The following is a 24191-nucleotide window of genomic DNA, read 5'->3' as shown; positions in this document are numbered from 1 at the left end:
TATTTTTTTGTAATCAATTAGAATTTGGTTCTTAGGAATACATGATGACTAGAAATTCATAAAGAATTTGTCACAGGTTTTATTTTGCCTTTTCGTGCCTTTGTGTGAAGAGTTTAGTGTTTCAGATAATTCATGCACGCGGGGACTTTTCAGGACAGATACGGAGTGGCAATCCTGGCAGGCTTGTTTCTGGCTCCCATTTTCACTTATGGGGAGGGTTTTCTGTACTTTTCAAGGGAAATTAAAGGGGAGGTGTTTGCCTCTGAGCTGGTGTATCTTGCCTGAAATAGCTTGTTGAGTTAGCGTTGCGAACCGTGTTACGCTGACTTGCTTAAGCAGATGGTTTGTTACCTAACCTTGACCTAAGTCATGTGAGGGAGACTCTGGATGAGCTGGATCCAACTCACAGGCTGCAGATCCTGGCACGCAGCTCGACAAAGCCCTGTCTGGGGAAGAGATTGACCACATTTTACTTAGCACTGTTACAAAACTAAATCCTAGTAAGGAGATGATTTTGGATGTCAGTATAATATGTAAAGTATGTCTGTATAGTATGTAAAGTGTCCCAGAAAGGCCTGGAAGTAGGTCACAAACAGTACCTTCGGAACTGAAATGGAGAGCAAACGCATTGTCCAAATAATGTGCAAGCAAATAGCATAAACACTTCATGTTAAACCTTGTTAACTTTCAAGAGGTATACTGTATCCCGTATTGTAACTTTTTGATAAATGTTACAAAAGATACAGTAGCAATTCAAATTTTAATCACTTAGGAACATGAAAGGGTTAAAAGCCCGTTAGCGAGACGACAACAACTGCTCTGTAGGTTTAGGTTTTTTAAAACACTGTAATCAGTTCTAGTCAGACTAAATGTGAAAAAATAATTAGCATAGTCATCAAATTTTGACAGCTTGAATTAGGAAGATGTTTTTTCAAATTACTTTGATTTTCAGTATCTTAAAGAAACAGAAGAAATTCCATGGATGCTGATGCTGGGCTGAGTGTTTAAAGAGCTAGAAATGAAGGGTGCAAATAAAGGGAGCAGAAGCACAGGTGCTTTGGAAAGGAGGTTGGTAGCAGGACAAAGATGCCTTGGGAGTTGATTTTTATAAGAGAGTTACCTGGAATGAAGAGCTATGGAATATATTCAAGCATCAGCATTCAGTAACTTTCTCCTAGTAGCTTCTATGTAAAAATCTTTCTTTCATTTTACTTGCAACAGCAGAATGATTTGCTGCTCTAGATACATCGCAGACTTACAGGGGTTTTTAATATTGTGTTCTGGAACTGTTTTGTTTAGGAAATTGCATGCCTAATTTAGGAACAGAAAGCTAAAAAAAGGAAGACCTATAGATCCAATTTTTTTGTTACGCATTTAGCTTTTTCGCACTGCCTCGAAACATGGGGCTTGAAACGTAATACTGACTGACTCTACTGGCTGCAGGTGTCTCTGCAGATACTTAGCTGTCCGTGCTTTTTTAAATTTGTTTTGGGGCTTGATTCAAAGCTCCTAGCACAAGAAAAAGATTTTCAATTATCATATATTTTTTCTAAATAGAGGATTTAAACACTTCTTTTAATATTGCCTGGTTAGGTTTGACCACAGTGCTCCAATGTTTATTTTTGTTAGCTGTATGTGCAGCCTGAAGCTACAGGACAAATAGTTTGTCAAAGTTTTCAAAGCACTGTTGTTAAGCTAAGACGTGGGTTTTTAAAGTTAGCTTTTATGCTTGTTTTTATTGACATTTACAAAAATTTAAATACAATGGGTTGTTAGAACTGAATTATAAGTGGGTGGGAGATTAATGGGGACACTTATTACCGTGTTCACGTGAAGCTTCAAGCTAAGTGTTGCATACTAGGATTAAGCGTTAACAAGGGACGGTGGCGTCTGCTGCCACAGTATTTAGTAGCTACTCAGAAGAGAATCTGTTCTGCCTTCCAAGGGGTGCAAGTTCCAGCGCGATGATGTGTAAGGCCTACCCGCAGGGAAGGTCGGCTCTTCATAGACTGAAGGAGGAGCTGGAGATTTTTTTGGCTTTTGCAGTGTTTTCCTGCGGCGGTAAGTACGCGAACAGTGAGTTGTTAGGCGGTGTTCTTTTTTACCTCCGCTTTGTGCATGATTGACTCCTATCAGCGAGAAGGCTGGCTGCCAAGGAGTGGGCTGGAGAAGCGCTGCCACTGCTGCCCCGGAGGCTTTTCATTGCCCGCCCTGTGCAGGACAGCCGGACCGGCCTCGGCTCCTGAACCGGCTTCGTGAAGGGCGATGGTCGCCTTCGCTGTAGAGTCAAATGGGAAGAGCCAGTCTAGTGAGGTCACCGTCGTTCCTCGTGGAACTGAAGTGAATGCTCTCCCCCGTACTGTTTTTTTGTGTGTTTTACGTGCGTAAGTTTTAGTGAGTAGCTTGGAAAATCAAGAAAACCTGTCCTCCCCCATGACCCTGCCCTCGCACGGATTCAGGTTGTTGAAAGTATCTTGCCATCTTCGCGAATGCCACCGTGTCACCTTGCTTCAAGAGATGTACTGGGGCTGCTGTACAGCGTTTAGTGTGCTGTAGTTATAATGGGGCTTTCTGTGAGGAGGCAAACGACCTGTGATAATAAAGAACCTTTGCTGAAATTCAGATTTTATCTTTTTTTTTTTTTTTTTTTTTTAAACCAGGAATTCCTATTAAGCAATACGGACATCAACGTTACAGTAAAACTATGAGTATTAATTCAAAGAATGTGGTTCTGTGACCAACTTATCAAAACAACTTGTTTTTTCCTAGGACAGGAAAGAAGACCATATATATTCAGTTATAAATGGCTTGGATAAACAAAACCCCAAGGAAAATCTGGGGAAAAAAATGGTATTAATTATATTGTGAGTATATAATATTTCAAGGTAGGTGAAAACTACTTGGTTGCCTTTGGATGATTATTAATTTACAGGTTTATAGCCTGGACAGCAATTGATGATAGGTGAGATAAAATGCTTGATAAATGAGACTTGCTGGAAATGTACTGGAGAGATACTTGAATTAGGGTTTTGCTCTTAGATTGAAAAACGGCTTTTACTATCAAAAAATGAAAAACACTTTTGCAGAGTCCCACTGTGAAAACATCTAGGAGAATCGTTACAGTAATTACTGAAAAGCCCAGTGTAGTAGAAATGCACATGGTCACCTGCAAATTTTGGAGAATGAATTAATCTAACTTCCAGAAATTACCAAGACAGCATTTCAACTTATACGTTACGTCTTTTTGATCTTACCAAGTTAGATCTTGCTGCAAAACTCTTGACACAATTTCTCTTATGTTACTTAGTTTTCCACAGTATGATGAGTCATCACTTAAGCCAAAAAATTAGTCTTCTGAACACAAGCTTTTCAAAAGTGGGTGTCAAGCCACAGTCCTCTCTTCCTTTTAATTCTTGCGTAACAGAGAGAGGCTTCTCAGTCCAGGTTGGCTTTACCTCCCTTTCCTGCAGAACCAGCCCCTGTGATGTGGCCAGAGTCAGCACGGGAGCTCTGTTGGTAGGGTACAAGCCACCAGAAAAATAACTCTTGCTTCAAATGTCTCTTTTGGTGTTTTGCAAAACAGAATGTACCAAAAGTAACGTTAATTTGAGTCCTATCTCTGCATCACAATTTAGCCCTTATATGACTTTGTTAACGGTTGCTTTGTAAAGGCTTCGTCAGCAACTGCAGGTTTCTGTGAGGAAGACCCGTGGGCCAGGCTGGAAGCTTCACCTCTGCTGGGCTCACAGCTGGAACCAGCGGTACAGGGAAGGGAGGTAAGGGCAGGCCCCAGGGGAGCGGGGCTGGGGATCGCTGTCCTCGGCGCTTATGGCGAGCGTCCCAGGAGGGCGCTTTGCCATGGAGGGGAAACACTTTGGTCACAGCTGCTGGCACTGGGGCTTTGCAGGACTTCTACAATCATGCTAAAGGAAGTTACAGTCTAAAAGAAGTATTTTTATCTTAACGGTTTTGAACATCTGTGCAAGCCACCGAGATGTCATAAACTGTTGTATTCCTTGCTACTTGTTATGCATTATGCCACTTAAAAGAAGTCTAAATCACAGCTAATGACAAGATCACACTTTGCTTTGCTTCCACCTCCCAGTGTGTCAGAGTCGAGGCAGCAAGAACAGCCTTGAGCCCCAGACACAACGGGAAGGAGAGGGGACTTCTGTCTGAAAGAAACCTTCAAGTTTGTTGATGAAATCTAAACCAAAGGAAACTATGTTAGGGATATATGTAGGATCTTGGGAATGTGGTAGGTCAGCCCCAGAAAATCATGCAAGCTTATTATCTGGAAGAGTAATCTGTTCCTTGACTTTATCTGTCATGCAAGTAACAACCCCCCATTGCGTATACTCCCACTTTAACCCTCCAAGTTCTAGCCTCGGTAGTTTGTGGGGAAAAGACCAAGATAAACTAGTCCGCTGTCATCATCCAAACCTGGTGTCTGCCTGCAAATTCAGAAGAGAGCTGTCCCATTCATTTGATGGAGGATTTTCTTCAAAGCTTAAACACAAATGTATTTGACTTTATAATTGTTTTGTTCTATGATCTTAGAATCGTAGAATCCTTTAGGTTGGAAAAGACCTTTAAGGTCTTGGGCAGAGGTTGAGCTGAGTAATGATGTTTCTGTCCCAGTTCCACTCTAACCACGAGCCAGCCTCCTTCCTCCCCTCTTCGGGCAACCCCCTGGCTCCATGTCAGAGTCTCCGGGGGGCTGGAGGCCCTGGGAAATCCGACCAGCTGAGAGCTGCTTTCTGCTCCCGACGGCTGACTTGCCCTGCACATCGAGAGTATGATGTAGTTTCACTGTTTGCTTTTTAGCTGTTGCTTAGCTAAAGCTGCTTCCCCTGCTCAGTGCTGGCTGCTGCTCTCTGGCCTGCTTGACCTTATTTCAGTTCTTGCCTGCTTCTCACCCCAGCCCTTTTTCTGTCATACAGTCTGTTCTGCCTTTAACCGTGCCCTTCCGCTTACCCAGCTTACCCAATTTGAAACGCGCTTCTCTGGTTCCTGTGCTTCTTCCCCAGACTTTGTCACTGATGCTGTCGTGGTGCCTGACTCATAAAATGGTCCTTGATTCATGATCCCTCTGCCTGGACTTAGCTAAAAGACACAAGAATGTCTTGGTTGTGTCTCCCAAAACCTCCCTACGCCTGGAAACTGGAGCAGATCATGTCCCAGCTCCAGGAGAGGTGGCCTGAATGGTAACGCTCACTCTTACCTGTACGCAAGGCGAGGTGATGCCTCAAGAGAAAACAACTCCTCTTGACTGAAGCTAGGAGAAGGGCTTTTCATTATTTCCTACCAATAACTGGTGGGGCCTTTACACACTTTGGTGATGAAAACTTTAAAATATGGCTAAGGGATTTTTCTCTCACTGAACGAGATATAGCAAGAGCACCTCACCTCCAATAGGGGAATGAGCGTGGGGCTCAGGGTAACAAGTGGCACAGCCGACCAGATAAAGCTGCTGATAACGCAATTAGCAGGAAGGCATTTGCGACTTGCTGGGGTTCTATTCATTTCTAGAGCTGATAATGAAGGGGAGTTAAAACTTCCTTCCTTTTTAGTGACGCGGGACCAAGCGTGATTCTCTGCTCCTTCACAGGTCTGAGAGCACGGTAGGCAGAAACTCACCGGATCAAAGAAAATTCAGACTTGACTTAGGGGTTCTGGAAAGACCTGGCGAGAAATAGAGGCGTACAAGGGAGACTTATGTACATCGCAAAAAGAAGAAATTATTCACAGAACAGGGAAAGGCCTAAGGAGCTACTGATGTGCAATCTCTCTCCTGCAAATTATGGGAAAGTAACCCATTTTTTGGTCTTTATTTTTGTTTCTTATGTAATAGCTCATCTCCAAAAGGATTTAGAGCAGATTTCCCTGGAGTGACTAAGCCAGTTTAAAAAATCGGGGGAAAAGAAATCTGACTGGGAAGACTGCTTTTCCCCTCTGTACCCAACTAAACAGATAAAAAATATGGCTCTGGCTTATTTAATACAGGCCATCAAAGTTACCACCTCACTTTGGAATGAATCCAGTATACAAATTCTGGTTTGTTTTCCAATTCTCATAAGCAAATGTTTTAAAAAAATAAAAGGAATGGTGAAGGATTGTGGCTTTTTTTTTTTTTTTTCCCCCACATAGAAAAGAGGAAACGGAATTGCGGAGGGGGTTCCTATTCCACTGCCCTCAAAGAAAAGGAAGCAGCGTGAGCATGAATCTCCTGCCTGGAAGAATGAATCGGCCGTCTGGCAGCTTGCGTTTATTCTGATCTCCTCTAGTGGTGAACCTCTGGCCGTTAATTCAGACATGGAACTGGTATCTACCCTCTCCTTGCTCACTTTCGTAACTGGGTGAGTGGTCAAGAGCTCTCTTTGGATCGAGCATAGTAAAAGTCTCTGTTGCAAAGTCTTTGTTAAATCACCTCTGAATCGGGCTCAATATCAGCAATGATGTGGAGTTTGAAGCTCTTAAAGAGTAGCTGTTATGAGAAAGATGACATAACCCTGTAGAATACTTTCCCCTACAGTTTTCCACAGAACAACTTTTCTATCAGATATAAATCCTTTCTAGAAAGATCAGAATTTAAAATATCTCTACTTCCTCATCATGCTTGGATAACACTTTTTTCTTTTATGTTTTTTCATTGTATTGGAAAGGGTGCTGGCGTGCTAAAACTGTATAGAAACTTCAGGATGTTCTTTGATTTCTTCACAAAGCCTGAACAGATGGTAGAAGCCCGTTCTGGAATTGTTAGCTTAGAAAGAAGTGGTGTGCTAGTTTTTCATCTCGTTTTCCCTGTTGTACCAACTGGAAGGCTCAGCCCCAGGAGCACGATCAGCTCATGGGGAAAATGCAGAAGTTGGGCTCTTCAGAGAGCCAGTTTTCTCCCCCATAAAGACAACAAACACAACGGTTAAGAACTCATTCCACTTTTCTGCCCCCTGTATTGCTACCCACCGTTTGAGAGATTGTTGTGTTTGCTCCTTAGATGCATGCTATATAAACTGGTTTATGGTGGTAATTTGCGTGATCCGAGTGTGGGGCTGTGTTAGGAATCCTCCCAGGGCACAGCTGGCTTAAGAAATTCCCACCTTCTGGTCACTGGGGCAGAGCAGAAACAGTCCCGGCCTCTACAGGAGTGCACCGCACCTTCAGTTGTGCTGACTGAATTGCTGATGCTGTTGTACTCTAAATAGCATCCGAGAAATGAGCTGGTGGGGGGGGGAAAAAAAATGAAACCAGTCCCTTAGAAAAGAACTGTCCCTCCCCCCTTCTCTGATGAGGCAAGGGTTTCGCTTAGGCAGCGGCCAGGCAAACAGCTGAATGGAACAACTGGGAGGGAGGACATGAACTGGGAGCCCAGAATCCTCCGAGGCAGGCTCTGCGACCGACGGCTGGTAACACGCCGCTGCACCTGGAGTCTGCTCTCCAGAGCGTCTCCCTGTTTTGCTGTCGCAAGTTGAAAAAGGCAAATTCTGTCACGAGAGTCAGGGCACCCAGAAGCGTTACGAACCTGGGCTTCGAAGGTCTGAGTCAGCTTTGGAAACGGGCTGAACTCTCTGCCACGGTATTGTCAGCACTGGCACACTCATTCCTTCAAAAACACACCCTAAAAACATCACCCTAAAAACGTTACATTTTCTTCTGTTTAACACATTTACCTAGAAAATCTCAGCTACGAGGTCAAGCGTGAGCTACAGTGTTTTCGGAATAGACCAAATATCTGACGCGTGTGCCAAGCCGTGGATTTTATGCACAGCTGCCTCTGAAGCTGCCTCAGTGTTGTGCTTCTGCCAGCTCTCGCAGCGGACCGCCGTCATCTTTTACAAAGTTTTGGATCGGAGCTGTAATACGAGCAGCCCTATTGTATCTCAAGCAGAGGATACATTACTGGAATTCCGCGTGCAGGCAAAATGTTGGTTTTGGAAGCGGGTAGTTCATTTTCATGGAAAAAGTTGTCTATCTGGCAGCTGTCAGAAGATGACTTTGTACAGGGAAGGCACAAACGGATCCAGCTCCTTTCCATCTGTTTCTATGTGTAATTTAACAACCGTATGTATCACGGGCAAGTTTAAACTTACCTAAGTCTGGGGTTTGCTTGTTTGTTTCTTAACAGATTAACTTTTATTCACAATTATTCTACAATTTCCAGACAGACATTAACAGATTCACAGTAAAGATCAGCATCTGTACCTGTAACTGAAACCCTGAACACGGTTTTATGACTAGGCATTCAGGACACTATTTTCAAGTGTTCCTAAAAGGTGAATCTTTCTCCTAATTTTCTTTTTTTTCCCGCAACCTTGACAGGAGGTGAAAAAAACCACTCTGAAACGTGAATTCAAGCTATAGAATAATTTATTTTTGTAAGTCTGTCTCACATACCAACTGACGGACTATATCTAGAATTGCTAGGTGGCATCAACTCGCATTACACTAGTTTTTTTATTTTAAACACTCCTTATCTGATCACAGTTTCCATTATAAGTGTCATTTGTTCTAAGATGCCTCATCTTAGTTTTGAAAAGACTGGAACTGATGGATGCTCTTCTCTTAAGTGTCCTGTCGTTGTTAGGCAGGGCAGCAGAGTAACTCAGCTTAGCGCCTGCTTAGTTATGCTAACCCTCTCCCCGAAATTAAAAGTAGACAAACACAAGAGGATGATTAGACACTAATTACCAGAACAAAACTATTCTTGTGCTGACTGATCTAACTCTTAAGCTTACGTGCAACTATGCAGCATGAGTAATGTGCTTCGCATTACACAATACAGAGAAAAAAATGCAGAAGGAGCTACTGAATTGTGTGTTCAGAAAAATAAGCATCACGAATTTTGTATCTGGTTACTTTAAGTGTTTTGTACTGCTTATATGAGATCACTTCAGGTTCATACGAATCTTCATACGGGGAGAAAAAAGGAATCACACTCGGAGCCTAGGAGCAAATGCCAATTTAAACTGGGAACGCACTTGGCGACGGGCAGAAGCACGAAGCGTTGCAGGGGAACGCTCCCAGCCAACAGCAGCACCCTCAACGCCAGCAAGCATCGCTTCTGGGTGCACCGCCACGCAAGCCCGGGGCTCTCAAGATAAGGCACCCTGCATCCATGTGGGCAACTGTAAATTTATCTTCAAAACCACCGGCTCCCCTGCACCCAACTTCCCGAACGCGAAATGAACGAGGCCGGGCCAGAGCGGCGGCGGCCGGCGGCGGTGGCCCGGCCGGTGGCCAGGGCGCCGCAGCCCCGCTCGCCTCCCGGCCTCCTCGCCTTCGTGCGCCTGCAGCCGATAGCGCTGGCTGGCGAGGAAAAGCTGCAAGTGGCGAATGGATTATTTCTGGAAAGGCTGAACTTTGCCTCAGCTGAGCGATTATTTCCTACTTAGTTCTGCGTTGCGACGGGCAGGACAGCGGGCCCCGCGTCTGTGCGCGGCCGCGCCGTGCCGCAGCTCTCCTTTTTAGGCTCTCCTCGTGTTTCGGTCACCCGATCCTGCCCCGAGAATGCAGCCAGCAGCTGGGCCTTTTCCGCCGGCCGCGCACGGAGGAGGCCGGGCCCGCACCGCCCGGCAGCCCGGCCGCCGCCACCGCCTCCCCCCCGCCGGCGGCGGCCCGGCCTCGCTGCCCCGGGCTCGGCCCCGCTCCCGCCGAGCCGCCGCCGCCGAGCCCCGAGCCGGCGGGGGCGGGGGAGCGGCCGGGCGCTGCGCGCATGCGCCGCGCCTTGTTTACCCCGCTCGGCGCGGCCCCGCGGCGGGCGGCCGGCAGGTGTCGCCCCAGGCCCAGGAGAGCCGGCCTCGCTCGGTGGCCGCCAGGTGGCGCCTGCGCCCTCCATTCGCTCGCCAGCCGCCGAGCAGCGAACACCCCAAACAATCCCCGGCGCCGCCGCCAAATTAAATAACCTGCCCGCGCCCCGCGCCGGCCCCGAACCCCCCCTCCGCGGCCAAGTCTCCGGGCCGGGCCGGGCGCGCAACCGGCAGCCGGGCCGGGGATATAGGAGCGGAGCTACGAGCCCGGGCCTCCTCGCTGCCTACGCCGACACTGGGCAAGGTAAGTTAGAAAATGGCGGCGAAGCTTCTGGAAGTTTGGAGGGGGGACTCGGGATCGCGGTGCGTGGCTGAGGAGAGAGGCCAGGACGGGGCCCGCCGTCCCCGGGCCTGCGAGGACGGCGCGGGGCGCTAGGCCGGCTGGCCACAGGGACTCCGCGCAGCCAAGATGGAGGACGGCGGGGCCGAGCCGCGAAAACACTTCCAGCCCCCCGCTTCCCCACCCCCCCGTTCCCAGCGCGCCTCGGCGGGGAGGGGGGACGCGAGCGGGAGCGCGAGTGAGGGAGCCAGAGGCCGCCGAAAGCGGCCCCCGCTGCCCGCCCGCAGCCCCGTTCCTCCTCCCCAGAGCCGGCCGCGGGCAGGCCGGGCCCAGTGCTCGGCGAGCTAAAATGGAGAACCACCTTCTCCTCCTCCTCCTCCCCCTTTCTCCCGAGCCGAGCAGGGGCTGCTGGCAAGATGGAGGACTCGGGCATTGTGTGTGTGGGGGGGTGCGGGTGTGCGGGCAAGCCGGGCCGGGCCGGGCCGGGCCGCGCGGGCGGGAGGGGAAGGGGGCTCGGAGCCGCTGCGGACGGAGCGGGCCGCGCTCGGGGAGGGGCAGAGCGCTGGGCCGCGCGGCGCGCAGGAGAAAATGGTGGGGCGGCTGGCGGTGCCCCGCGGTGGAGTGCCGGAGGAGGCCGGGGAGAGGGGACTCCCACCCCTGACAGCGCTCCCCCTCCTTCCCGCCGCCCAGCCGCTGAGCTCTTCCTGCCGGCCCGCTCCCGGCCGCTTCCCCGCCGAGGGCAGTGCCGAGGGATCGGGGTTTCTCTCCTCCGTCTCTCTTCCCCGCCTCGGCCGAGCTGGGGCAACTCCGGCCGCCTCTTCCCGAGCCGCTGGGCTGGAGGGCTGGCGGGAGCGAGTTCCCTCGGCCCGAGCGAGGCCGTGGGGGCTGACCTGCGCCTCTCCCCCCCCGCCTCCCTTCCCTGCCTCCTCCGAAGGCGCCGTGGACCCCCCCCGCCCGGCGCCCAGCTCGGCGGAGGCCTTTGTGGGGCGAGTTTTCCCCTCCGAGTGACTTTGGGCGAGCTCTTCGGCGGCTGCCCGCTAAGAGGAAGAGTTGTGGCAGTTTCCGTTCGGCTCGCTTTATTTTTTTTTTTTTTTTTTTTTTGGTAAAGAAAGGGCGCTTGCCAACTTGCGCCGGGGACGCCCGATGCCGGGAGCCGCGTGTTGCAGGAACCCCGCTGGGCTCTCGCCGGCCCTGGTTGGGGAGGAGGGGGGGAGGAGGAGGAGGAGGAGGAAGAATGCTTCTTACTGGGGGGTTTTGGCGCCACTTTTGTTTTAGATAGTGCTCCTCTGCCCCCTCCTCCTCGGCACGCACTGAACTGAGCTGAACCCTGCCCAGGTAGGAAGCGAGAGCTTTCCTGGTGTTTCCCTTTTCTGGGCGCTTGTTTTCTCTACACGGATTTTTTTAAAAAAATAAATGTATATATATATATATCTAGGGTTGTTGCCGTGGTGAGGGACTTGGAGGGACAGGGGGGCGAGCGGCGGCAGGCGGCGGGGCGGGAGGCCCTGTGTGTCGGGCGTTCCTGGCTGCCGGCCGGGCGCAGCCCCGGGGCCGGGGTGAGGGGCTCGGGGTGCCCGCGCTGCCTCCATGCCTTCCTCTGTCGCCGGTAGCGCGGTATGACCCGTTCGTCCCGTGGAAATGCGGGACCGACCGACCTCTTTTTTTTTTTTTTTTTTCTCCTCCCCCTCTCACCCCCGAGAGCGGGGAGCGAAGGCGCTCGGCTCTCTCTTTCGCTGCTTTCTATGTATTGTACTGCCCCGGCTCGGCTCTTGCTGTTGTTGTCTTCCCACGGGATGCGGTGTTTGGAGTTAACACAAAGTTTCAATAACCGCCGAGTCCGGTGCTGTAGTTACTGCCGGGGTTTGGTTTTTTGGTTTATTTTCGTGTTTTTTTTTTTTTTTTTTTTTTTAGTTTCTTTTCGGCAGCCCCGGCAGCACTGCTGCCCCCCGCCCGCCCGCGCCGGCCAAGCGCTCTCTTCCCGTGCGCTCCCCCAGCCGCACCCAGCGCGTCCGGTCTCCTCGGGCGCCTCATCCGCCGGTGCGACCCCGCGTTTGCCCCTCTCCTCCCCCGGGCGGAGCGCGCGGCCCCGCCGGCCGCTCCTCTTCCCCGGCCGGCCGCCGCCAGCAGCGCCCGCAGGTAACCCGGGGCGGGCGAGGCCGCGCTGCGCCCCGCTGCCGTCTCCCCCGGCGGGGCGAGGAGGGGCCATGTCAGCGCGGCGGTTCGCGCCGGGGGCGGGGAGTCGGGTTACCGAAGTGCGTCACACGCGGCCCCGCCGGGCCGGAGCCTGGGCCGCCGCCGCCTCGCCCGCCCGCCGCCCATTGGCCGCCGCCCGGGCGGGAGGCGGCGGCTTCCTCCCGCGGCGGGCAGACCCCGGCCGGCCGCCTCCGGCGGGCCCCGGCCCCCTCCGGCGGGCCCCGGCCGCCGCGCTCCCGGCGGGGACCGCGTTTGCCTTCGGAGGAGCGGGGCGTCGGCGGCTGGCGCTGCCCCAGGTGCGGCCGGAGCGCAGCCGCCTCCGAAAGCTGGCGGCGGAGCAAAGGTCGCCTCGTGTAGAGCGCTTCCACGGCTCCTCGGTTCCGTCGGGTTCGGCTGGGGTGGAAGGGGAGGAGGAAAACGCCTTTTGGACCACTTCCCTCGACGCCCTTGTACGGCCGTTTTTATGCCGCCTGGGAGTTTCGTTTAGTCCTCTTTTAAATGACCAGAAACTAGAGTTCCTAGCACTTCCTGCAGTCAGGTGTTCTCCAAGCATAGCTCTCACTATTAACGCCTGGCAATTCGGTCTCAATTTGCGATTGACGACTTCTTTCTCACTTATAATGCTTGGCCATTTGAAGCAACTTTTTCCTCTTTTCATATTCTCTTTTCCCTAAATCCATTATTTATTCACGTATTTATTAATACTCCTGGAGTGTTTATCTGGTATTGAACTGCCCAGGACATGGAAAATATCCATGTGCAGGCTGGTTGGTTACGTGCAGGTAAATAAATACCATGAGCGATTGTGCAGTTGGCAGCCATTAATCTCTGTCCTCTTGCTATTACTTGCTCATTATCCCCAACTCTTAATTTTGCGGATAAGTCTTGGTGGTCATCAGTTACAGAATCACGATGTCACAGATCTTGTATGGGGATTTTTGCTGGCTAATACTGTTTCTTTTCTCTTAGAACCATGATAACAGTTTCATTACAGAATGAAACAAGGTGTGAGAACACAGCCGCCATGCTGTTAGTGTAAACCTTCATCTTCTTGCTGCTTTCAGCACTGGAGCTGAATGGGATGGAATCCCCATGCAGTTCTGATTAATTAAACAAAGACTAAGAAAGCTTCAAAGTCATACAAAGGAGAAAAACGCGAATTGATTCCCATCTCTAACAGATGGATCTTGCTCTGTAACCAGTAGGGCTCGCGTGGGTCCTTCTTTGCAAAACCAGTGACGTTTTGCAGTGTCGTCTACAGGCGGGTTTTATGCAACCTGTAAGAGAAACCTGTGAATTTCTGTTGATAGTGTTTATATTAACTATGGTAAACTTAAGGTTGGATGTTGTATAAGGTTAAATAAAAAAAAAAAAAAAAAACGGCCATGGAACTGGGGGATGGGAGAGACTCTTTAGTTTTCCTGTGAAACTTCCGAGCGCTCAGATATCTCCCAAGTTACGTACTTGGGCCAGAGTTATGTTTTTGGAGCTTTTTCATCCATTTACAGTTTCAGGAAAATAATACCGAGTAAAGTCAATAAGCAATGTAAGGGTTTGTTAAACTTTTATTTAAGAAGACTAGTTAAAATTTATGTACAGAACTTTTCTTTCAGACATAAAGTCTTGGTGTTTTGCAACCGAAAGCTGAAATTATTGGTTTAAATTGGTTCAAATTAATGATGCTGTGATATTTTAAGATATTGTAAAAAATTGGGTTCTGTGAAATGACAAAATTTTGTAGGTTCATAGCTTATTAAAATATTTGGTTTCAGGATGCATTGTGCTACTTGAAGAGCATTCCATTTTAAAAACAGGAGTATTCAATTAGCTGGCTGTTAATCTAACTCAAATTCCATAAATACATCACATTCTAGCTTTACATGTTAAAGTCTTTAAAGGCATAAATGTGCGGAATGAAATAATTTCCACTGGGAAGGAGTGTAAATAGAATTGTCAGTTAAATGCTCTCTTTAGTTTTATTTTGTTTCAGTATAACTTATCAACAGCAACTGAATTATTTTTAAAAAAAGTAATGTAGACAGCTTCTCCTGAATATTACATGCTACTACAGTCTCCTGTAGAAAATAGCTGCCAGCAACAAACCACTTGAAAGTGTGTGCTCTTGTTGGTGGGAGCAGCTACATTAGGCTTAGTCAAATCATGAAATAATGTTAGCACATCAGAGCATTATGAACTTTTTTTAATTAGATTGCTTTTTGTCACTTACGGTTCAAATTTAGAACGATTTGAGAGTCCTCATTTGTCATTTTCTTTTGTGGTGTTACTGTCTCGGTTGTTTTGCTGCAGGCAAATATTACAGGAGAGATGAGGTTTTCTGGAACTTGTGTGCCAGCATAAACAGGTTGTATGTTTTACAGAAACCTTAAGCGCTTTGGTTGCTTATTTTCCTCAAATGAATCCCCAAAAGTAAGCAAATATTTCTGCTGGTTACTTATGCTTCTTGGTTGTGTTACTGGAATGCTGTGTTTTGTCAGATGAGATGAGGTTTTCAGCTCAGTGTGATCTCTGCCTACAGTGTGACTATTTCTTCTCCTGTTAGTTTGAAAACTTCAGAGAATGTTGTACACACGAATTTCCAAAATGGTACCCTTGGGTTTTGGTGGTAGCTTTGGTTTTTTGTTGTTGTTTTTGTTTCTTTTTATGTGTGTGTGTGCGCGTGTGAGGAATTAAGAAAACACTCTGGAAAAGGAATGCGTTGTAGATTGTGTCTCTGTCAGGTGGATGCTAGAATTTCCAAGAGCTTCATCTGCCTCAGTAATTGTCTTTAATGGAAAGAAGTGATTGATAGCGGCCATCAACCTATCAGTTCGATATTCTTAAATAAGCCTTGCTCACCTTCTCAGTATCGCTTAAAACATTCACATTCTGAAAACTTCATCTTCCTTATATGAGGACCATTGACGAAGAAGAGAGAAGGAAGTGATCACTTAGTCTTTGGGAAATGGATGAGCAGGGAATGCGAGTTTTAGGTTGGAAAATAGGAAGCTTATACACAACAGATCTGTGGAGGAATGGAAAGAGCTCTTTTCCATATGCATCACAAAAACTTAAATGGTGACATAGGCTTATTGCATTGTTTAGATTCAATGCCATCCAACGTTTTAGATCACCTCCACTTTTACAGTCAAAGGGTGAGTAAAAATGGGAATTCTTCCTGGTCCCGTAGCTCTGCTGGCGCTGGCAGTCCTGCGGTTTGATCTGCTCAGGTCCTCGTCCTGCCTCCTGACCCTTCTGTCCTGTCGGCTACGGCCAGAGGTGGGCCGAAATGGGGCTACAGGCAGATGAAACGTCCTGGTTAAGATACTCGAGTCCTTCCTGCCAGGAGGGAGTTCCTGGAGCCCCGAGTTCCTCCCTACGGTCCGTTCCCGTTGAGGCTCCTCTGGACCAAGGCCTGGACCCGGCGGCCGGTTACCGCGGCCTGGGGCCGCTCTGCTGCAGCGGCCGCCCCCGCGCCCCAGGGGGCGCTGCGGGTCCCGCGGGGAGGGGGGGGGGGGTCCCGCGGGAGCCGGGTATATGTGTTGGTGAAGGAGCCTTGGGAGGGAGAGCCTTTTGGGAACCTTTGCACTGAAGCTCTTGCTGTAGCATTTGTTTTTTCCAGAAGACTGCTTTCTGGAGTAAACCAGTTAAACTCTTCCACCATTCTGTGAACAGATTGCGTGTTTGAAGATTAGTCCAGTGACTTCAGTTGGCTTTTTATATTAGGAAAAACCAAATCTGCTCTCAAAAAGTTGTGTATCTTTGTGGTTTAAGGGTAAGCCTTGAAATCTGATGTAACTTTTAACAAGGTCAGATATTTACTTATGAGTGGTACAGTGAAAACTTCTGTTTCGAGAGTTGAGATTAAAAATGTACTTTTAATTGTATATTATTTTAATTAGAATTTATTTAAGTTTTCTTATGTTGTCATTCATAAGAATCTGTTGAAGTTGGTGGCTTTCTGTTGCGTGGGGTTTTTTTTGTTTGTTTGTTTTTAGAGAGAGAGTAAATACTAGGTAAGGGAAACTTCTGAAGGTCGCCCTCATTTAGATCACCATAGACAAATGTAGGACCAATGCTGACTTGTTCAAGTCAGGAAGCTTGAGGGGCTGTTGTCAGACTGGATTCTATTTTGAGGAGGATGTTTCACTGTTCAGGTATCAACACAAAAACCTGTGTTCTCTTTTCTTGATCCTCAGTTTGATGGCTGGGATCACTAAGGCTAGACCAGAGTCCTAAATTTGATGGGTTATGCCATTGCAATATTTCACAGTATACTCTATCCCTTTTTAGTATCTCTGTATCTCCAAGTGTTGCACTAGTAAGAAAGTCTCAGATCTGTGAGATCTTGGGCAGAGGAGAAGGTGAAGGTGAGACATTTCTTTTCTTTCATCTCACAAACCTTTTCCCTCAACTGGTCAGATCTGAGGAGGGATCTGGCACCCAGTTTTGGAGATAGGGATGTAGGAAAAGTTGATCCCCCAAGGTACCCCCTTGGCTTTCATGTGACAGCTTTTCTTAGCCTTTGCTGGCTACAGAGTTGCATGGAGGAGCACAGGCACAGTCTGTTTTTAAACTTCTTTATCCCAGTTTGAGTCAGAAATGAAGGATGTATAGGACTGCATTTGTATGCAGTTACCTCTTGTCTTATTGTGACTTTAGAGGGAAATTAAGCTAGCTGTCATGTAACTGCTTTATCCAGGTACACACTTGATGTCCAGGTATGTACTTTATTGTTGTCTATTCCGTACCTGTTTTTGATTGCATAACGAGCTATAACTTCCCCCTCCGGAGGGCTTATGTTTGTAAAAGAATATAATCAGAAGAATAAGTAGATGTAAGAAGATTGGCATATATTGGAGGATAGATTGTGATCTGTGGTTGAGAAGTTAATCGCAATACCCACCGAAAACCAGGTATCTAGAGATGAGAGAGTGTGTTGTTTATTTGGTCTTATTTTTTTTTTTAGGTAGATGAATGTGTTATTTTTTTATGGCTCTGAATCTGATGGCTTATTAGTCCTGCCCTTACACAACCTTTTATGCATTTTACTTTTCTATGCTTTTATTTCAGTAAAGGTTAGTCATTGCATTAGAGCGAGGGAATATGTGTGGCATTAGAAGTTAGTGGAAGAATATTTGTTTTCTACAGCAGTTTTTTGTTAACGCTTCTGTGTGGCTCCTAGAGAGGAAAGTATTTTTGCATCTGTTCCCATTGTTCTAAGGTTGATATGGCAAGCCAATGACTTCTGCTTGTATTTTGAAAAAGGTCTCAAATGGTGCATGTTGCCATGTAATACATATGTCTGCAGTGGTCTAGATTGATAAGAAGAATTATAGCTGGAGTCCAAATTTCAGGGTTTTCTATTAGCAAAATAATGAAAAGGAATCAAATATACTGACATTTCAGAAAGCACAAAACATTTCCAAAACTACTGACCACTTAAAAAAGAAGCAACAAACCTTAGGAATGCGTGTTTTATTTAGTTGGGATTGCATTCCAAAATTGGAGTTGCTGCCAAGGCTTGGTGAAATGCTGTTCAGCCTCTGGCCAGTGAGTGAGCTTTGGGTGATCTGCAGGACAACTAACCTTACCTGCAGGCTTCCCCAGTAGCACCCCGCTCCCACTGAGTGACAGGCATCATTTAGTGTACGTGCTTGTCAATTTGATGCTTTCTGGGAAGCTGTGGTGATGTAGTATATGTAGTCACACAGCAAAGAAGACTTAATGCAGTTATTTTCCTATTGCTAAATACATGCGATCTGCCTAAAAGAGGTGAATATTTTTGATTTGGAGGTAATGTTGCAGTTCTTGGTTATGGCTGAATTGCATTTTTTTACTTAACGTAGGATTTCAGCCTAAGTTTTATGAAACAATGTCTTCCTTGCAGCATCTCATCTGGGAAAAAAAGATTGACTTTTACTCTGTTTACAAATAAAAATAAGCTGTTCAAGATAAGGTTTTTGTCTTTCATGCAATTACCTGTTATTCCTTTAGGTAAAACTCCCAGTTCATCCCTTAAGAACGATCAACTCCGGAAATTGGGACCATATCAAGTCTTAGTGAGCAGATCATATGCAAATAATATAATTGGCCGATTTTATTTGTCAGAGTGTAATTTTCCAGCAGGGAGTGTTGAGTATGAGGAGAGTTTGTATGGAGTAGGGGTGTGAATGTTGGAGATCCGTTGTTTGTATGTTGTTTTTATTATCTTACTATGGACAACTGAATATATAGATAACTGAAGTTACTAAAAAACAATGCAAGTAGTAAATATCAGGAACACAGTTTTGTAATTCATGTGGTGCGCATTTGAGGTGCCTACATTTTAATTTGAAGGTGATTTTATATGACTTGAGTCCTGGAATAAGGTATTTTTTTATAGTTATGGATATAGTGGCCAACTAACTTAATTTGAGTAATAAGGCAGTACATCCTGACCACTGGCAATATTTTTCATTTCACTTCTGATCTTCTTAGAAACAGAGAACTGATTAATTATGATGCTTTTCCAAGGGTAAAAACTGGGGAAGCTTGGTGAAGATTTTATTTTTTTCCAAAACAAGAATGACCAGTGGCTGCAGTCTACATATGGCAGTGCTATGCTTGTGGCAGACAAATAGGAAGTAGAATTGATAACGGACTATTGTATCTTGATTTAGGGTAAAGAATACAATTTAAATACAGTTGAAAAGGAAAGACTGTGATATTCATAATCTTAGATTAATAACGTAAGTATTTTAAAAATTTTGTTATTTTGTACCATTTTGAAATGGGAACTATATTCTTACAGGAAGGTTCCAGTTTGGTGTGCTGCCATATACTGTTTTATTGTTGCTTTATGTACCTGTTTGAAAACTATATCCAAAATACTTTCTTTTAACTCCACATAAAATAAAGCTTTGCATTGTGGATGGGCATTTGCTTCCTAGAAGTGATGCCGCAATGAAAAAATCATTTGTGTTTTAGGTCATGGAATTGTATAGGAGGGAAAAGCCCTCTGGAGGTCTAGTCCACCTTCCTGATTAAAGCTTGTCCAGTTAGGCCAGGTTGCTCAGGAATTTGTCCAGTCAAGTTTTTAGTATCTCAGAGGATGGAGTTTCCACAATATCTCTGACAACCTATTTTGCTGTTCTTATCAGAAGGTCTTTTTTTATTTCAGGTCTTAAAGTAGTCTTAAATTCCTATGAAGATTCATGCCCTTTCACTCCCCAGTATATGTTTGAAAAGCATTCCTTGATGGTGGAGGCTTGCGGAGCTAATGACCTGGTTTAGAGCTGATTGTGGCTTTTACTGGGAATTATTGAAAAAGAGAGAGAGGTGAATCGCTACAGAATGACTTTTTGGTGTCTACTTTCCTCTTTCCTCTGGTCGCGTTTACTATCTTTACTCTTCTGCTGTCCACACTCAAGCTTCACTACTGTGTCTGTGACAAGGTCTTGCATATAAAACTTCCTTTCCTAAGCATTTACCTGTTCACTTAAGTGTCATTCATACACCGATCAAAACGATTGTTCTTGCAGTTTTCATATTTAAGCAGCGATATTTTTATTCCTTCTCATAAGTATTATTTCTAGAAATCTACAGTTCATCTGAAACTATGGTAACCAGAAAGGAAAGCTGCACAAGCATCTCTCTTGCATCTGTGATATAGGTCTGTCGTTACTTGCCTAATAAATGATTGGCCAAAAAAAAAGTGAAACTGGCTTTTGCATATTGATTTGCCAAACACAGAAACGGTTTATTAAGGCAAATACTTCAACGATAATGGAAAAATGTTTGGGGTTTTTTTTGTATGTGCTGCTGGATTACATTTTTGTTTTCAGTGTTCCATGTTTAAGCTGCTTTTGTTTTATTAAGTGGGCTTCCATTCGACTTACTTTGATAAGCTGCATTTTCAAAACTGACACATTTATATTGGTATTTGTTTAATTTTTGAAATGTTTATGAATTAAAAAGTACTGCTGCTGTAGCAATGTATGTATGGTATATTACTACTCTACTGTGAAATAGAACAGATTTTGTAAACTAGAAGACCTGTAGCTTGACAGCTGAAAAACAATCAGAAAAATCAGTCTTTAGGCATTTTATTTCTCTTGCTGCATTGCCTCGTCTTTCTGGTTATACTGCTCAATTTTTATTCAGCAATACAATGGTTTTATGAAAGTTAATAAAGTTGTGTACTTAGAAGAGTGTATTTGTGCCTCAGAGCAGTAGTTGCTGCTAAGCAAAAATTTTCAAAGGTGGCAAGACACAGGTTGTACACATCAGTATGATATAAAAATGTCAAAACCATTTTTAGAAACTTTCAGTTCAGTAGCATTGTGGATAGAATACAGGAAGTCATCCTCTTCATATCCAGTACGTCCGGTACTTAGATTCTTTATATTCATCCCCAAATGCAGTCACATTCTCTGTAAAACTGAATTCTCATGTTTTTTCTTTTTTTGTGCCAAGGGGGTATGAACTACGTGAAGCGTACCTTGCATTCAAAACTGGTTAGGGAAGTTTTGTTTACAAAGAGGATTTATGCATTCTTGCATAATCCTACAAATGGGCTTAGTCTTCCCCTATCTCTAGTGAAGAGAAGCATGGAAAAATTCTAACAGTTCTTTTGGATGCAAGATTGAGTCCATGTTCTTGGTAGCCTGGGGATTTAAGAAACTTACTGAAGTTTTTCAGTTCCCTTACAGTAAGGACTATTCGACAGTATGTAAGGAATTAAACATCCTAGAAGATGAAATTGGATTACCAGGATGAAGGAAAGTATAACAAGGAAGATGGGAAAGACAGAAAAGTGTAAGAATGTGGTGATGCTTACTAGAACCATTTCAAAAGTGTGTTCTTTGTCCAGTTGCATCACCTTCACTTTTTTGTTTCTGTTGCAAAATATGTTGGCATTGAATTATTAGCTACATAAAGTATAAATAACTGCTTTTATGAAAAATCTTAATCTTGGAATACATTGTCCTGTCAGATGGGGAAGGTGCAAATGTTTGTCTTAAATGTTTGATAAAGTTAGGAATTGAAAAATTAATCATTAAAGCCCCTTGTTGGGGGCTCTGGAGGAGAGAAATCAAGCTGGCAATCCATTGAAAATGAAAATTTGATTTTTGCTATGAGGGTAGCTGGTGGAGAGCCTAGTTACTTAACTGATGTGAAAGAACAGAATTGGGCCATTAAGTAACTGGAAGTCATTTTTGAACATAGCTCCACATGCAGAGTTTCCTCCCTCTTTCATAGTCGTCTTCCTTTCATACTTGTTCCCTTCAAGCTACTGAAGACGTGCCTTCACCATGTAATTAGGCCAGTTCAGTGGCTAGCTGCCACTCATAGGGTGGTCCTGCTGTCTCTGTGTCCTGACCACAATTCAGTTGTTTACCTTGTGCCTGTGTTTTCTGCCCATTTGAACCCCGTAGGTGAACTGGTTTAAGGAGCTAAACTATGAAGAAGTAGTAGTTTTCTGTGGGTTAAATCTCTGTGGAGTCAAACGGGTGCTGCTCCTGCATGGAAAAGGATACAGGAGCTGTTGGCCAGTGAGAATACCCAATTGAGGGGGACTGCCCCTTTCAGCAGTTGAAGTGTCGTACCAGTTGCCTGGTCCAACAGTAGTGGTCATGTTTTCTGTGACTGTAGGACCAGGAAAATACAACTTTACTCCTGCTGTCGTCTGCTACTTTTCTACCTGATCTTACTCTTAAACACCATTTGGGCGATATGCCAGTTCCAAAAGTAATCCTCTAATCTTCGTAGTGATCTCCGTTTTATCTTTTTTTTTTTCCTGAAATGTTACATAGTCTGTCATAGATCAATTAGAGCTCTGCAAGGAAATTCAGGACTGCTGTTGATTTGCATTAATTTATGCCGTCAGGAAGATCATGTACATTTTTCTTTGGTTTCAGTCTATGTGCTGGTTAGAAGTTGTGCAGGTGTTACTTGGAACGAGGCAGAAAGGGTAAGAGAAGATTTAGGAATAGTTATAGAAGAACTTCTTCTCCTCAGGATTTTCTTCCAGCCTTAGCATGGTTAATCAGATGCTGTTGTCAAAACCCTGCTAGACCTCCTCCTTCAGTTGGATGCTTACCAGCCTGTTGTGGTTAGATCTTATTATGAGCCTTTGCACTCTCGAGTTTTCTGTGGTTTATGGAAGCTGCAGTGCCAGTTCTAGACTTGAGGTCTGTCATTGGCCTTTTTACGGAATGTGGACCATCCTATGCAATGGTCTTAAGTCCCATCCCTCCCAACTCATCTCCATCCTAGCTTTGGAGTTCTTGGGGGCATGCTGAGGCTACAGGTCTCACCTCTGGAAGTACCTGATAATTAAACCAGATGTGCCCTTTTTTAATCTCATAAAATATTAATATTGTCCTAGAGAGATACTGAAAAATAGACCAAATAATGCCTGAACACATTGCCTGCCTCTCCTCTCTACCTCACTTTAGGCTCAGTTCAGAGCATTTTGTTTTCTTCCGCTCTTGGAAGAAAACTTGCAGAGTGTTTTTTACAACGTGGAATCCTCTGATCTTTTTTTCAACTAGCTAAGAAGATGCCAGCTTTCTTCTTTAGGTGTTCAGGAAGAGCTTTACTGTTGATTGATCAGAAATTATCGCGTAGTGATTCATTGCTTAATTCCTCACCATTTTAGAATTTAGATCTGGGGGAACTGGTCTGCTCTAGGTAGAAGCTATGATTTGTTGAAAGTAAGCTTCTATGTGAATAACCAAACTGACAGCTACACTGTAGGTTGTGATTTTGCTTTGTGAAGTTGTAGTCCGGTCAGAAATACTAGACAACGGGAAGGCCTCGTACAAAATTTTTGGAGTTTTGTAGATCGTTTTAGGTTGTTCAGAGGATTATAGCGATTTGGGTTGTTCAGTGTCTGTATAAGCCATGTTGGAACAGGAGTTAGTTTTTTGCTGTTGAATTTGTAGGAGGCGGTGAGCACGGCTAGTGGGCAGTGGTCCTCCCCAGTTCTGCAGGGGCTCCTTAGAAGGGCTGTTGTGAATATAGCTGCAATTGCCTGAGCTCTCAGTTTCTCCTTACTGCTGTTGAAATGTTTCTGTGGGACTTCCCTGCTTGGAGGCATGCCAAAATGAGTGTGTGGGAAGACTTAATACTTGCTACTTACATAGCATTTTGTATGTTCAAAGTCTTCCGCAAATATTAACTAATCTTTATTTAACATTTGAGCCCAATTTCTGTCAGTATAAATCAGTAACACCCAGTTATGACCCCTACTTTTTTTGATGTCAAAAGAATGAAATGCTCTAACTAGTGTAGTTAAGAGTAATCTTTATCATCTTATTAACATACCATTTTTGTCACTCTACCCTTCTGGCTTAGTGTGGTGTAGAAAAAAGTTATGAATAGAGTATAGTACTACGCCTCAGGAGGTCCGTGTGTTGTAGGATGTTGACTGCTGGAAAGAATGGCATTTTGCTCATTTCGTGTGTGGTATTTCAAGCTTTTCTGTGCTAGTTTTTTTTTCTGCTATATTAAGGTTTATTTCTTTCCAGTCTGGGGAGCCGTAGCATATTCATAACAAGTAATGCTGTGAGAATAATGTTCATTCTGAGCTTGCTTCTTAAGAACTGTCTGTCATTCATCTTAAAAACGTAGTCTTAAGTTGAAAATTATTTTAATTACTTACTGTATACCTGTACTAAAAAGTTACTAAGGTTTTCCCTATTGTGTTCTGGCATTATAAATGGTAGTTTTCAGTTAACTGATATTTATTAAGTATAACTGGTGTGACAAATTCATTAAGCTGTTAGTGTTGTGATTACAGTAAGGTTTTCACAACACCAAAACCAAAGTAGCTCTGTACATTTTTACTAGGATCCCACACTCTACTTTGAAAATTACTGTTAGGTTGGTTTTTGTCTATGCTGTTGATCAGCTGTAAATGACTAGTG

At 45.3% G+C, this 24191-nt stretch overlaps 1 protein-coding gene across 27 annotated transcripts in view; it reads left to right on the top strand.

The window, feature by feature from the left end:
• Positions 1 to 9814: 9814 nt before the first annotated feature.
• The window catches only part of STAG2 (STAG2 cohesin complex component), a 91114-nt gene continuing 76737 nt past the window's right edge, over positions 9815 to 24191 (top strand). For 23 of the 27 annotated variants that reach the window (XR_015702580.1, XR_015702567.1, XR_015702568.1 and 20 more), the window contains exon 1: positions 9820 to 10050. The gene's annotated coding sequence lies outside the window, so the exon portion shown is untranslated. Of the gene's footprint in view, positions 10051 to 11361; positions 11422 to 24191 lie in introns of those variants that run through there. The other 4 variants (XM_087748557.1, XM_087748555.1, XM_087748560.1 and 1 more) reach the window with 4 other exon arrangements.

Source organism: Nipponia nippon, unplaced genomic scaffold (genome assembly GCF_047370975.1).
Source record: "Nipponia nippon isolate SJK-2023a ecotype South Korea unplaced genomic scaffold, ASM4737097v1 scaffold_12, whole genome shotgun sequence".
Classification (NCBI taxonomy): Eukaryota; Metazoa; Chordata; class Aves; order Pelecaniformes; family Threskiornithidae; genus Nipponia; species Nipponia nippon.
This window is presented reverse-complemented; position numbering and strand designations above follow the sequence as displayed.